General features: G+C 40.0%; 1 long non-coding RNA gene across 2 annotated transcripts; it reads left to right on the forward strand.

The window, feature by feature from the left end:
* Positions 1 to 465: 465 nt before the first annotated feature.
* On the forward strand, positions 466 to 11701 carry LOC119908156. Of its 2 annotated transcripts, none has more exons than XR_005445199.1 (6): positions 466 to 1430; positions 1861 to 2289; positions 2373 to 2498; positions 2605 to 2806; positions 5910 to 6043; positions 9195 to 11701. It is a non-coding gene; the product is annotated as an uncharacterized LOC119908156 (long non-coding RNA). The 2 variants fall into 2 exon arrangements; XR_005445198.1 differs by having other exon boundaries at positions 467 to 1430; positions 2370 to 2498.
* Positions 11702 to 12627: the final 926 nt, after the last annotated feature.

A 12627-nucleotide genomic window follows, 5' to 3' on the forward strand; every position in this document is an offset into this window, starting at 1 on the left:
AGCTGGTGTGGTGAGTGCAGGGAGAAGTCGATGCAGGTGCAAAGGAGGTACAATTAGAAATAATAAAAATAATGTCCGTGGGGATTAAAACAGCCTTTCGGAGGATGTAAAGTGTAAAAGTTTTCCAATAAAGAAATATGCAATTCCACATAATTTTGGAACATTGTTATTACCACATCTGTGAATCACAAGTAGAGTAAGATTTTGAATAAACTACACCCAAAAGCTAAACTTACTAAATATGTCTACATACAGTAAGTTAATGATTTTTGGTTGTGGAGCAGTGGATAAGACACATGCCTTTGGTGTGAGAGACCTGCGTTCAATTTCAACTGTGACACATCCATCATTGTGTCCCTGACCAAGACACTTAACTCCTAGTTGTTCCAGAGGCGTGCCACCTTTAACATATATTGCAATTGTAAGTCGCTTTGGATAAAAGCATCAGTTAAATGACTAAATGTATTTATTATATAAGTGAAATACACTCCACCTGGTTCACTTTACTGGCTCCAACGCCCTTTCATTGCTAAGGTCTGCTGACTTTGCTTGGTGTGTATGAGGAAGATGCTGCAGCAATATATTAAACTAATTTACACCAAAAAAGCAGAGATAAACGAGCCAGTAACGTTGCAGCTTATCAATACCAACATTACAATCTTTAATAATTTAGCCGTGGGGCTCATTTTATACCCATCCCTAAAAGAAACATAACAGTTTGTCAAGACCACCACCTATAGCAATGTTTCTTTAACTTAACAATACTGAGACAAGACTGTCAATTTTACATTTACTCATTTGGTAGATGCTTTTAAAGCAACCTACATTTCAGGAACTAAAAGCATTATGAAAGCAAGATTAATTTTACTAAGTTAGCTAACATAACAGCCAAACACACTTTTGAAAGGGCTGTGAAAGTAAATCAGTAAGGTACCACTACTTACTACTAAATAGGCAGTTACTTATTCATGGAACACTAATTTGTACATCAAGCTAAAGTAAGCTTGTTCAACATTAACCAACTCCTCAGACATGGACTCTGACATTTTAACTGATATATGGAAGATTCCAAATATTACAACAGAATTACTCTTCCACGGTGACAATGTTAACGTTACCTCTTGCCAACACGGTTTAATTTGACATTAACTAGTAATGCAACTTCACTTCTCAATTACATGGCACATTTAAGATAATCTAAACTAACCATGTTCCGTACACTTTTCGCCTTTCACCGCACGTCAACGCCCACTCCTCTGTTAGTGAGAGCCAGACAAGCACGTCTGTGTGCGCATTCTCTGGCAGGCTGCCAGCGGTAATCCGTACAGATCTCATACCTTGATTACAACTGCGAAAATTTACTTTAAACGGATAATTTTTGAGTTTATTTCTTTTAACGGAAGAGTATACTATTGAAATCTATAAGAAAGGTGAGTACATTTATTTTTGTTAAAACGTGGGTTAATTAGGCTAACTTTACTGCTTAATAAGCTAGACGACCATGCGAGTTAGGCCTGTGTTAGGCTTGTGTCGTGACATTAATTATAGCTCGTGAGTTAAGCATGAACCATGTGAAACGTTAGTCAACAACGTTACCACATCTTTCTGAAGAACAAGAAGGAGGGGAAACAATTAGCATTTATTTAAAAAATTTAATAATTGAAACTAACTAATGTGCAAACCATGAACTTAAAAATTAAATGATTAGGATACTACGTGTTTGTGCGAGTGTGTGCACCATTTACACTAAACTAATTAAAAATTACAACTAGAAATAGTCAGTATATAACCAGTAGGATGTGTTCATTTTTGCACTATTTAAAAACTATTTACATTGTGTGTGTGTGATTATGTGGACAGACAACATTTATGGCAAAGTGTCACTTCCTCCACCCCAGCGCACTCGAAGTGGAACCACAGTTGGCAAAGGTCACACTGCACCCATTCGTCAATGGCCCCATCTCCTGAGCCAGGTGGGACCACTCTACTGCAGACAGCGCAGTGTTCCCCATCTTCCTCGGTTGGAGATGGTGCCTGTTTCTTCTGCCTTTTGGTCTCCTGTGCTTGTCTGTTTTCCTCCTTCTTTGCCATATCTTCCTGGCGCTTTCTCTTCTCTTCTTCCTTCTCTTTCTCCTCTGCTTCTTTCTCCTCTAGCAGGTTAACGTACTGGTCACTGGTGATGACACGGGCTGGCAGCAGAAGGCGACGCCTTACCTTCTCCTTCCTGTCCAAGGCTGGGCTCATGAGTACGTTGGCCAGACTTTCCGGAATGACACCTGCTGCCACCAGGTAATTTTGTGGACTGACCATTTTACAAGTGGGACAAGGTGTTGGAGTGGTGGAGGGAGTGGCTGATGTCTGTGTGTCAGTAGGTGGATCGCTGGTTGTGTGTGTGTGAGTAGCAGTTGCACTGGATGGCGTGGCTGAGGGAGTGATGGATGGCGTGGCATCCCTTCGGTCAGCAGATGGGAGCACTCTCACCACTCTCACCACCACAAGTAAAGCATATTTAAAACTCATTAGCATACCACAAAGAAATGCAAGTAACTTAGAGTATGAATTATCATTGTATTAATATTAAAATTACCTGGGTTGTGTCCACAGCCCCCCTGGACAGAGGATAGATGCCTGCCTTGCGGAACCCAGCCTTAATATTTTGGGCATTGACAGCAGTGGGGTAGGCATTCCTCAGCAGAGAAGAAAACTGCTTCTTCCCGACCACAAGATCCCCTCGCACTAGACCCATCCTGGAAGCCATGGTGGAGAAAGCAGTCTTGAGGGGATTAAAGACAGCAATATCCAGGAGGTAGGATGTGTGTGGTGTGGGCAGGTAGGCAGAGAATTTATTTTTCCCAGCAGTACATTATACCATTTTTTGAGACATGTCTCGTGTTGGTCCATGATTAGAATGAGAGGTCTGTCCTCCGGAGCATACTGCACAAAATGCCGGAGGAATAGCTCAGAGTCCATGTACACCTTCTCCTGGATTCCCAGAGAGGGCGTTGGGAGGCCCATCCAGCCTATAGGCTTTACTTGGGAGGCAGCCAGGGTAGATGATGAAGGGTGGAATGCTTTCCCTGGCTGCATTCACGCATCAGTGCACTGTAATGTGCTCCCTGGTGGTCTGCTGGTGGTGGTAGACGTGCTTCCTGCCAGTCTGGCAGAGCACCTTCTCCCTGGTCCTAGGTTTGTCTCCCAAAGCCAGTTTCGTCACAGTTGAAGACTAGATTGGGCTTGTCCTCCAAACTGTGACGGATGAATAAGGCTTCATACATATCAAAGAAAACCTGGCATGTGGAGTTGCATCATTTGATGTATGACATTTTATTAAGTTAAATAATAGCATTATGTGTGAAGATCCTATCATTGTTTTAACACTATCATAATAATTAGTTTTTATGAAAAGGTGGCTATGAAACAACATCACAATCAATTCAGTTATAGTTCATTGTTGATTTATTAAAGAATTACTATTTTAAATGTTAAAATTCAGGCACACGAGCGACTGTGTTGACAGACGTGCTGCGTCTCTGCTGCCTGTCTCAGTCATCACCTAATTTCATCATAACACAGGCCTGACCCACAAGAAAGAACAGTGTATGTTTAATCTATCTAATATTGTGTTGGTCATACTATACACTGATTTACTGCCTATCCGTTTTGAATAATACAGAAGGTAAAGAGCTTTATTTAATTTATCACATTTTAAATCGCAATATTGGTAAAAGATAATCACAATTAGATTATTTTCTAAAATTGTTCAGCCCTAGTTTGTATAATAAGTATTTAATATGTTTATATTTAACTTATTACTGTTGTAATCTGTTTTAATTTTCCTTTCAAGTGAACCTGAGGGCGGAGTTTCCTCGAGCTTCAAAGACATTATGATAAGATGTATCCTGAAATAGTGTTGATTTCATTTTATCAGCGGTGAACCTAATAAACCCCTCAGCCCTTCAATTGTAGACACAAGTTGCCTCATCTGAAGTGGCTGTAATATGTATTTGTAAAAGAATATTTTTCCACTGTGGTAATGAAAGTTGGTGAGGAATGTTCAGTTTTTATTTAAATTTAATATTATTATTTGTTCATTTTGGTAGATGTAGTTTGTGGTCTGGTGAACTGTATTGTGTTATACACAGCGGAGTCCCTTTTATTTATCATGGCCTCACTGATATAAATGGGATAGACAAAATATCAGAAACACCGGTCCATGTGATCCAGAATGATCATACAGTTGCAACAAAAACTGAACAATATCATTTTTATGAAGGGAGGATTTATTGCAGAAATGTTGAATTAGACTGCATTAAATTTAGCTAGATGTACCAAATAAACTGGTAACTAAGTCTTAAAGACTAAATACATTTATCAAAACATAAACTCTGCCCATATCACATGTTTGTGAGAAGTGTTTACATGGCCTTTATTTTGTAAACTAATCAAAAGTTGGTGTTCATATATTGTGTGTCCATTAAGGACTCTAGAGAGTGCTGCTGAAGGAATTTCATCATGCCCATAATCACCTGACTTGCGAAAGCAGCTCTGATATTGGTGATAAAATATTGAATTTTTTAAGAAAATCAGCATTTGATGATGTTCTTGTTGAATGGGAAATCTTATATTGTACTGTTTTAGAAATGTGCATTAGTCCAGCTGTGACTGAGGTTTTATAATGAATATGTATATTTAGCAATTTAAAATTCTCATAGATTTCTTTCACAAATGATTGGCAGTGATCAAAAGTCTAGTCTAAAATCTATTACAGCATTAAGTGTAAACATTTTTCACTGTAGGCTCTGTTAAAGGCTGTTATAAACTTATGATGAGATGGTTGAATGACTCCTTAATGGTTCTTAAACTATTTAGTACCTGACTGAAATTCTGTCTCAACCCTTTTCAGACCAAAAATGACACTGTTGAGAAAAAACACAAGGGTGTGTGTTGGTGTGGGAATGTTGCTTCAGATAGAAGCTAAATGATGAAATATTATACAATTAGTCTAGTTTAAAATATATTTGATTGGCTAACTCAATTCTTAGCCACATAATCTTTAATTTTGATGCAGCAAAACCTAAGTTAGGTTAAAGAAATCTGCATTTTCTTTTCTTGTTGTATTTATTTTTGTAAGCTTTCCGGTACATGATCACTTTAAAAGCCATTTACAAGCTTATTTTTAAATTCTTGGGCTGCCCTGAACACATAACCCAAGACAGAAAATCCTCAATTTTGCTGAGATTTTATGTGCTGAGCATTTTATTTTTCTATCCGTCCAAGAGACCAACTCCATCCATGATCGGTCGTCTACGGACAGGTGCAGAGACACAAACAAAGAGATGTACTATAGGCCTTCTCCACAAGCAGCTCACCTGCAGTGGTTACCACAGACTCGTGGCTGAAAAAGTTCACAACGCGAGCTGTGTTTTTGGGCAGTAAAACATACGGCTGACAATGAAAGTCGAAAGCGAACAGACAGCAGCCAGTATGTGTCTGTCATTGCATGATACAGCAAGAAAGAAACTGAAAACACTTGCGGTGCAAGCTGGTGTGTGTGCGCAGCATTGTGCGGGACAGAACTGTAGGTGCTTGTGCAAATCTCCACATCCCAAAATTGAAAACTGAATACCAACCCAGTGAAGGAATAGTCGAATATTTGGGTCCAGCCCTACTGCACTGGCTTCCAAATCTCTTCTATTGTCATGTTTAAGGTTATAGTTGGCTTCTATTTCTCACCCATGGTTTGAGTCACTGTGTTTGTTTAAATTTGACTTTTCTTTTAGTAATTGCAGCTGGATGGATTTGTTATTGCTATCAATATTATTATTTTAGAATTACATTGGTAGAACTGTCACTTTATGGCTTGGTGTGCTATAAAAATATTTGTATAATTATTTTGATTGTCAATCTAGGAACACCACGAGATGCAAGCCAACCTTCTGTGACCTCCCAGTGAACCTGCTAGTGGATGACTGACATCTTCAAAACCTGCAATGCAAGTACTCGGTGTACTCACAGAAATGTCAACAAACAAGTAGTATGAAATGTAAGTATAATGTTTTAAAATGTACTACAGAAAACTAACTGGAATACCTCTTCCAGCAACTGAGAGGTTTAAAGAAATGAAAGAATAGGTGTTGTGAAATGGACAGAGTGGACCCAAACGCAGTGCTCAAGATTAAATGGCTTTATTAGGGAAAAAAGGGGTTAAGGGACTGGAGTTGAGGGAGAGGTGGACGCTGGGGAAACGCAGGCACGGGAAACCGAGGAGACAGACCAGAGAGCCGAGGGGGGCTGAGGAAGAGAGGAGGCACGGGAGAACTGATCTGGGGGTTGGTGGAGGAGTGTGGTGGCAGGCTGACTAGGGAGGCACGAGAGCTGGGAGGACGCTGTGGGGGAAGTCCGAGGGGAGAGGGCAGGTGAGCGAGCCCAGCTGACAGAGGACGAGGGTGAGTGAACCTGGGGAGAGACAGACAGATAAACAGGGTTAGCAACTCAGGGAAACTCAAGAACAGGGAAACAGCGGTCATGCAGGTTATAAGAGGGCTTGAGTGATCAGTAGCACCAGGTTAGGAGCAACGATGATCAAGCAGTGATGGAGTGGAGAACCGGGGTAGAAGTACTGTTGGAGATGAGGCTGATTGCTGGCAGGTGTGGCAGGCAGAGGAGGTGGCTGATGAGGTGCAGGTCGTTGGCTGGGCTCAGGAGCAGAGAGAGAGAGAGAGAAAGAGAGAGAGAGAGCGAGAGCACGCGCGCACACACACACACACAGGGGAGGAGACACAGGGAGGCAGGCAGAGTATAGAGAAAACCAGGGAAAACAGAATCACAGACAAAAAAAAGGAGAAATAACCAGGACACTCACCATAAGCCGGGCTGCCACCACAACAATAGGTTTGTGTGTTTTTTTGTAGACTATCTCAAAACAATGCTAAAATATGATGTATACAGTGAAAAGGTTATTGTTGGCTATTAGCATCTCCTTCATAGGCATGGCCAAATTGTTAGAAATTAGGGACAAATCCACTCTTCTCCTTTCATGAAAAAATGTTTCCCAAACGTCTCAAGACCTGGGCTTTGATTCTGTGTGTATTTATATTAGTAGCGCTGTCTTTGAACAGTACTTTAAGAAAGAAATGAGTATGGGTACCCAATGTGTAACAAAGAAGAAACGACGTAATTGATTACATAAATACACGACGCGTCGCTGCATCCAATGTGGGATTATCCCGGACAAGCTCCGCCTTTGACCGTCTAAAGTTTGGAGTATTTCAGACAGACACTCAACAACGTGCTGCTCCGTGAGCTCTGTGAAGTGTAAACTGCTGCTTCACTGCAGCACAACTGCTGTCCACGAATACGTGAAGCAGCACGAACATGTGAAACAAAAGTATCCCGCAGCACTTGTCTAGATGGTAGCACTGCAAATCGTGTTTACTTTCTGTCGCCACACAAGCATGGCACATTATCAGCACGAGGACACGTAGTATTTCTTCATTGCCTTCATGTTAAAAATAATTTCTGCTCCGCTGCTGTCATGGTAACGTAACGTTACACCGTGAGTCATGTAACGATCGGCTGTTTCATATTTTCTGTTTATTTAACGGCCACGTATGAGCGAGAAAACAGCTGAATCTAATTACAGACAATCTGTGACAGTCTGTACAGTCTGAGTCCTTTCAGGTGTTCACTGATGCAGAAATACATTTTATTATCATACTGCATTACTCAATATTGAAATGAATCCATCCATCCATCCTAATTAATGTCATTGTTATTATCACAACACATCAGTAGCGTGAAAATTTTATTCATTTTAAGATTTGCTGCTATTGTCATTATTCTAATGTGCTTCATCAGGATGATTGAATAAAATATAGATTTATTGATTAGACATGTTTTTGATATTTATTTTGGATAAACTGGTATGTTAGTCGAGTAATAGGCAACTTTTCTTTCTTTAGAATAAACAAAATTAGTCGTTAGATTAATTGACTAATTGAAAAAATAATCGTTAGATTAATTGACTAATTGAAAAAATAATCGTTAGATTAATTGACTAATTGAAAAATAATCTATGTACAGCCCTAAATAGGTCTAAATTGAGCCGAATGAAGTATATGGTGCATGGATCTCAAAACCTAAATCCCCCCTATGAGGACACAGGATTTTAGGATGCTAAGTTTAGTTGAAGCTAAGGCTTAAGCAGTCTAGTTAAAATATTAAATGGATATATTGTTGTTAGGTCATTGGTCATAGGTCATTTACTCGAGACTGGTCTTGGTCTTAAGACCACTTTTTAATGGTCTTGGTCTCGTCTCGGACTCGACCGCATTTTTACTCGGTCTTGTCTTGGACATTGAGGATTTTATTTCAAGACCATAACTTTGGGAATATCAATAAATTGCTTTTGCATTGTCCGATTTATTTTTTAACATCCTAACTTTGATTGGATGTAAAACGTACTGCTTCAAATGCAACCAGTAACCCTAATTAAAATGTGTTTTTACCGTTAACAACTGTCACCCCTCCCGGCGATTGCGATGCTTACGTTGATTTCAGTTCTTAGTGTTTGTATGTGGGTGTTTTAATGAGAATGTGGATCTTTCAGATCAATTTGAGACGTACCTCTGATCTCGTTTCACATTTTATTGTGTGTCATGTAATGTGGTGAACTGGTCTTGGTCTGGACTTGGTCTCGCTTTGGGCGGTCTTGACTACAACACTGTCTCTTACAGTTGAGTCAGATTAAGAAAGCATTGTAGAGTCAGTATAGACAGAAGGAATCATAACAGCCACCATTAACTCTTAACATTTTGATTATTGTATCCAGACAGGCTTGGAAAAAATAAAAAATATGCTTTTAAGTGTGTGGGGGGGACCGATGAGCATGCAGTGCAAGCTTTCTTTTATAATTATCCTCATAATTGGATTGTTTGCGTTTTGCAGTGCAAAGATGAACCAGACATTGCTGACACTCCTCATTGTGGTCACTGACACTGATTCTCCTGGTGCAGTCCACTTCAGCTCAAAGTGAAAGGTGGCTGTGGATGGATTTGTCTCTTCTCTGGGGGTGGTGATGGAACAGTGGTTTAATTTCCCATTGTGACACGTCCACCAATGTGTGCCTGAGCAGGACACTTCACACCTATTTGCTCCAGGGGTTTGTGACCTCTGATCACTTCCTCCTCCTACAGGTTCAGTGACCTGTTCGCGTTGGCTGAGGAGTATGAGGATTCCCAGACCAAGTCTCCCAAGTCCACCCTCCACGCCTCACTTCCGCCCACCAACAATGAGGAGGAGAGCAGTGCCTCAGTACGTAGCCCCACCTCCACCTGCTCCTCTATGCGAGGACAACCGGAATCTGCGTCTCGTTGTTTGATTGGTCCGTTTCAAAACCACACAGAAATCTGATATTTAATGTGTCTGATTTGTGAAACCAGGAAGCAGCTTTGTGTCTTCACCAAGCAGGAACCTCCAGGTTTGAAAAGTTACGCCTCAAACCTGCATACTCTCTAACAGCCAGCAGGGGGCGACTCCACTGGATCATATAGAAGTCAATGAGAAAATGTGGCTACTTCTCAGCTGATTTATTACCTCAGTAAACACTTTCCTAATGAGTTTATGGTCTCAGTCGCTAGTTTCAAGTGTTCTTCAACACAACATTATAACTATAATTTATAGTATTAAATTATGGTCCCATTTAGAGGAAAATAAACCAGAAAGCAGGGGAGGCTTTAGGGCGGGGCTACCTTGTGATTGACAAGTCGCTATGTGTGAAATATGGTACCCCATGGATGTTCAGTCTGTGTTCAGGACGGAGCTGAACACCTCTTTTCTCCAAGCTGGACAGGTAGGCTGGAATAAAATACAGCTGCTCATTATTTTCTATAAATTGAAATCAAAGACATTCTGTTAGCTTCCTGGTCAGCTTCCAGTCTGAAGGGGAGATGTTTGTTAACCTGCTTCACTTCTTTCACCCTTTGGCTTCTCCAGACTTTTGTTGGTCTGGAGAAGCTGAAGCATTTATTGCCTGACACACAGACACCGTACTTTTACTGCCAGAATATTTTCTTCTCTGAGATTCACTGTCACTTTCTGTCACTCGGACAATCAAACACTCTAAGACCTCCCAGATTAAAGGAGCTGCTCTGATAACAGCACCTGTCAGATAGACGTCCTGCACTTTTTTTCGGCAGGGTCTTAAAGTCTTATATTCGCTGAAGTTTCTGTTCTAGGTCTTAAATAATTTTAAATGGGTATTTATTTTCCAACATCCATGTAACGCTGCCTCATTGAAATGCCCCCGCAGCGCTCAAGAATGTTTTCCTCCCGTGGTGGTGTAGTTCTTTCTGTTGCTAGTCCAAATCGGTACAAATATAATTCACTATATTTTGAATACATAGACTAACAGGCAGCTTTGGTGTTATTGCTGCAAGTCTCTTTCGGAATATACCACAGATATAAAACGGATTTATTCTTCAGCTATGGGGAAGTGCAACCTTAATTTCTACAAATGTATAAAGTGGCAAATTAAGACAAGGCAAACATGAATAATCCCATCTGTAATGATTCTGAGGTCATGTGTTTTCCTGCCATTATAAGGTGGTGAGGCTGAAAATAGCTTGGTGCTGCGCAATGAATATAAAATCACTGGAGAGCATCAAGACTAACCAAATGAATTTTCCCAGATCTACTGGTTAGAATTCAACCCCAGTAGACTTATTTAGCAAGTTTAGCTTTTGGGGTGTCGTTTATTCCAAATCAGCTGTAGAATTTCCTACATATTCACAGATGTGGTAATAACAATGTTACAAAATTGTGTGGAATTGCATATTTCTTTGTTGGAAAACATAATTTTCTTGGGGGAGGACCCCCAATCCCCCACACAAACATACCATCTTAATCTTTTTACAATATAAGGCCCCGTGAAAGCATGTTTTAATCCCCATGGACATTATTTCTATTATTATTATTTGTAAATGTACCTGCATTGCGCCTGCCTCGCGCCTGCCTCAACTTCTCCCTGCACTCACACACACACGCACACACACACCTTTACCTCTTGTCTCTCACTGCAAACACACCGGCTTTCCCTGCTTCTCTATGTCTCCCTGTCTGCTCCCCGGAGTTTATCCATCAGCAGTACTTATGTTTTATAAAGTCACCGAAAAGACACAGAATTCTTTCCCCCCTGAAACCTGCAGAAACCCTGATTGTTCCATTACCACGTCTACTGACTTAAATATTTGCATAGTGTGAGACTTCTTATTTTAAACAATCTTTATTAGCCATCTTTATTTGCTTATGATTCCATGAAACTCCACATTTTAAGCTCCCTTTATATTTTTTAAGTAAAAGTGCTGCTGATGGAATAAAATTACGCATAGTTGCTTTTTACACAAAACACAGTAAAGTAAGTAGTAAAAGAAAATTTTATTTAACTCAAGAGATTCAAGTTATTATCACTTAACACCAAAAGATCTCATTAAGAATCTAGAAATAGAGAATGTTCAACATTATTGCAAAAAAGAGTGAAAACAAACTGATTATCAAAATTGTTGCTCGTTAATTATCTGATCAAGCAGTCACTTACTTTGTCTATTTAACTTTATGCAAGATGTGCCTTATTTTGTGTCTGTTAAATGTAGAAATGACAGACGATGTGAGAAGATCATACTAATAAAGAGAACTTGAATTGTAATAATGGAGTTGTATTTTTGAGGACTATTATCTGATGTGAAAATGGGTATTTTGTAAATTTTAAGTTTACTAGTAGTAATTTTGTTGAGCGAGGTTCCATTAGTATTTGAGTCTAGCACTACACAATTTTAGTATTTCCCTCAGAGTGTAAGAGAGAGAGAATCAGTGGAATTTTGTGTGCAGAAATTAAAGGCTTTTAAAAATGTATTATATTTAAGTTAAGGTTTACTCAAAAATATTACCACTACTTAAAAAGTCTGAGTATTCTGAACTTATTCAGGTTTACAGTGTATGGGAAACCACTTCAACTTAGCCTTGATGTGTTTGCAGAACTGGATGCAAAACACATGTTTTGCTCCTAACAGGCTTGCCACTCATAAAGCGTGGGTGTTGTAACTTGCTTGTGTGTTTCTGTAAGTGTAGACTGACTGAGAAAGAAAGACAGTGGGAAATAGAGACTCAAGAAACGTGAGGCCACGGGAGGTCCCTTTTGTGTTCACCTGGTAATCATCACTGTTCTGCTGGACATAGAGGCGCCAGAGACTTAATTTTGCCTCATCCATGCAGAGCTAGGGCTTTGTCCACCTGAAGACAGCTATCACAACTTAGAACAACACATCGATCACACAGATCTCGCGCTTGGTCTGAATGCACAGTAAGTCACTGCCACCATGTCTCCTCCCTGCGTTCTCTTTGCCAGGTAGTGTAAGGTATAGCTCAGGTTAATGAATGTGCCACTGGGGCAATTAATTATGCATTATCACCAGGTTTGCAGGTAGCCACTTGTCAATCATGTGATCAGACTGCGCAGGTCTTGTGCAATCCTCTCATAGATAACAGATGTATATAGCTTTTTTTTTTTTATCAACATTGTGTTAAATTGAGCTAGAGGTTATATTTAGTGATAAAACCTATATAGGTGTAGTT

This window comes from Micropterus salmoides, unplaced genomic scaffold (genome assembly GCF_014851395.1).
Source record: "Micropterus salmoides isolate LMB-PRFRI ecotype aquatic unplaced genomic scaffold, ASM1485139v1 Ms_hic_scaffold_17, whole genome shotgun sequence".
Taxonomy (NCBI): domain Eukaryota; kingdom Metazoa; phylum Chordata; class Actinopteri; order Centrarchiformes; family Centrarchidae; genus Micropterus; species Micropterus salmoides.